Here is a 2,999-nt window from a genome sequence, read left to right on the forward strand (position 1 = left end):
ACAGAGAAACAGAGAGACAGAAAGCGAGAAATCACCCCCCAGGGGGGATGACCATGCCACAATCCCTTCTCCTCCGTTCTCCTCTCAGGATCTTGGGCACACACGCACAAGTGCCCGGCGTGAGTTTTAAGCCACTGGGTCCGGGACGCAAACAGTGGTTGACTATGTGGGAGTCCAGTGACATAGCCATTACGCTAACTGCTGGTCCCATGATTTCTCACTTTCTGTCTCTCTGTCTCTCCAGTGAATGTGTATGCTCTGTAGCAAAAATCTCTCTTTAAAAACAAACAAACAAAAATGAGACCCTGGCATCTGATACAAAGTGAATAAATATAGAAGATTTAATGTTAAGTGAAGCAAGTCAGACTATGAAAGAGAGGCATTGTATGTCCCCATTTAATATATACTGAATATCTGTGCTCTGTGGCAGAAACTGAAACAGCCAGGAGGGCAAGTGTAGGAGGAGGTGAGTAATAGGGAGTGGATCAAGGAAAAAACAAACAGAAAAAACAAATACTTATCAGACATAAAAATGAAGTTATCTGTTGATAATGTATGTGGTCATATTTTGACTTGACTAATATGCACTGTATTCATGCTGGGAAAAAACATTTTGCATGCTGTAAAGATGTACAGTGATTATATTTTTTATTTAAAAGCAGAAATAGGATGTTTGAAGACCTAATAATAGGGAGGACAATTGTAGATACTAGAGACTGTATAGGAGAGAGATTATTAGAAAGTGGTGACTGGAAGGAGCTCAGGAAAAAAACACGTAACAGCTCTTTTCCAGCTGGAACCATGGAGGGCATTCAAGAGAAGAAAAAGGGGGTTCCCGCTGAGGTGAAATCCACCAAGGAAAAGGTTCCTGCTGTGCCAGAAACCCTTAAGAAAAAGCGAAGGAATTTTGTGGAGCTGAAAATCAAGTGCCTGAGAAAGAAGCTTGCTCAAAAGAGGAATTGTCATCTGAATGAAACCATTGAGAAAGGATGGTTGCATGGAGCTTTTAGTGTCTTCATATTCAACACTGAGAATAAGCTCTTGCTACAACAGAGATCAGATGCCAAGTGACCTTTCCAGGCTGTTTTACCAATATTTGTCGTAGTCATCCTCTAGGTAACCCAGGCGAGCTTGAAGAGAATGAGGCCCTCAGAGTAAACCCAGCAGCACAGAGGCATTTACCAGCTGGGTCAGGATTCCCATGGAAGAGGTTCTGCCAGAAGAAATTAATTATCCAACATGATTGTACTACCAAGCTCAGCCTGATGGTATCTGGGTGAACATGAAATTGATTACCTCTTGTTTGTGATGAAAAATGTAACTTTGACTCCAGATCCTAGTGAGATTAAAAGCTACTGTTATGTGTCAAAGGAAGAACTGTAGGAACTTCTGAAAAAAGCAACCCATGGTGAAATTAAGCTAACTCCATTGTCTAATATTATTGCGGACAATTTTGTTTAAATGGTGGAATAACTTAAATTATTTAAATCAGTTTGTTGACCATGAAAAAATTTATAGAATGTGAGAGCATAGATGAGTGAATACTGAAATTTTCTCTACTTAGTAAATTTAGAATGATTTTTGCTTTAAATTTGGTTCCTTTAGGAGAACTTTCACATGATACATTCATACTTTATAATCAGAACAGACTTGTAATTTTGTATCACATACCCCATGTATATGTGTTGCTTGCTCTTTGTAAAAGACATTTATGAGAAATATTGTAAAGTGAGAGAGAACAAAGAAAAACTTAACCTGTCTAAACCCCCAGTTATGACAAATTTGAACAAATAAATGAAGTTTTTCAGTTTTGGTATGTTGTAAAAAAAAAAAATCACTAGACTCTTATAAAGCACTTTTCTATTTACCAAGTGTTTTATATAATTTTTCATCATTGTCTATAAAAATGAGCAAAGGAAAGTATTTGCTTGGCCACTTCAAACCAATCTAATTAGCTGTCCATATTAACAGATTAAACTGGCAGTCTGGGTTTAAGGGAAATTAAGTGGTAAGTGTTCTAATTTCTGTCATTCTAGAAGTATCATTTTGATACTTAGAGGTAACCATTGCGTTTGGTGGAGATTGGTTAGCTTCAGTCTTCTAAAGTATTTACCAGTTAGTAAAATCTGTATTTTCAGAATTCACATGGACTGCTCACAAAGTGGAGGTGAGTCCTACTCCACAGTAGGGTGTCTAGCCTTGATATTATTGGCACTGAGGGTGGACAGTTCTTCACTGTCGTGATTTATCCTGTGTATTGTAAGATTTTTAGCAGCAACTCTGGGCTCTACACACTGAGTGCCATTAGCACACTTTCTCCCAGGATAGCTAGAATTACACCAGGTAGTGCCAGGTGTGCCCTGGGGGGGGGGCAGTCACTTACTACTACTGTTTCATAAAGTCAGACCACATTTTTGGAGAGGATAAAACAAAAGAAAAGATTGCATATTGACATTAAATAGATTCAGGTTATGGAGTATATGTATGTTATATTTAAAATTATACCTTGATCAATGCACTTTTTAAAGCAAATTTGTCAAGTTTGAAATCATAATATAACTTTCCTATAGAATAATGAATAGTGAAGCAAAGGTTTCTTTAAAAAGCTAAATGTTTTACAAATTGAATCATTCATTTCTTGCTAACCGCAGTTAAATTCTAATTTCAGGCAAGACTTAATTGGGCCTTTCGAAAAGTCTTGATGCATTTTTGCATGGAAAAACAGAAAAATACATCATGACTTTTCTGACTGCCCACTGTTATTTTCATTAAATCTGTGGGTAAGAATTCCTTACCCACAGATTTAATCAGTGAAGTAAGTATTAATTTACTAATGCAGCAAGTAATTAATTTTATTGAAAAGTAAAAGCAATTAAAAAATTACCTCAAAAAAAGAATGGCAGGAGGAAGCTTGTCTATGAAAAAGCTAAGCCCTGTCATAAGGAATATAGACAGGTGTACAGAACTGAGATTCACACGGCCAGGAAGGCAAGAAAAGC

At 37.1% G+C, this 2,999-nt stretch overlaps 1 pseudogene; it reads left to right on the forward strand.

Annotated features, from left to right (window-relative positions):
• The first annotated feature begins 891 nt into the window (after positions 1-891).
• Positions 892-1,525, forward strand: LOC102469356 (isopentenyl-diphosphate Delta-isomerase 1-like; annotated as a pseudogene).
• The last annotated feature ends 1,474 nt before the right edge of the window (positions 1,526-2,999 follow it).

This window comes from Tupaia chinensis, unplaced genomic scaffold, assembly GCF_000334495.1.
Source record: "Tupaia chinensis unplaced genomic scaffold, TupChi_1.0 Scaffold000538_1, whole genome shotgun sequence".
NCBI classification, from domain to species: Eukaryota; Metazoa; Chordata; class Mammalia; order Scandentia; family Tupaiidae; genus Tupaia; species Tupaia belangeri.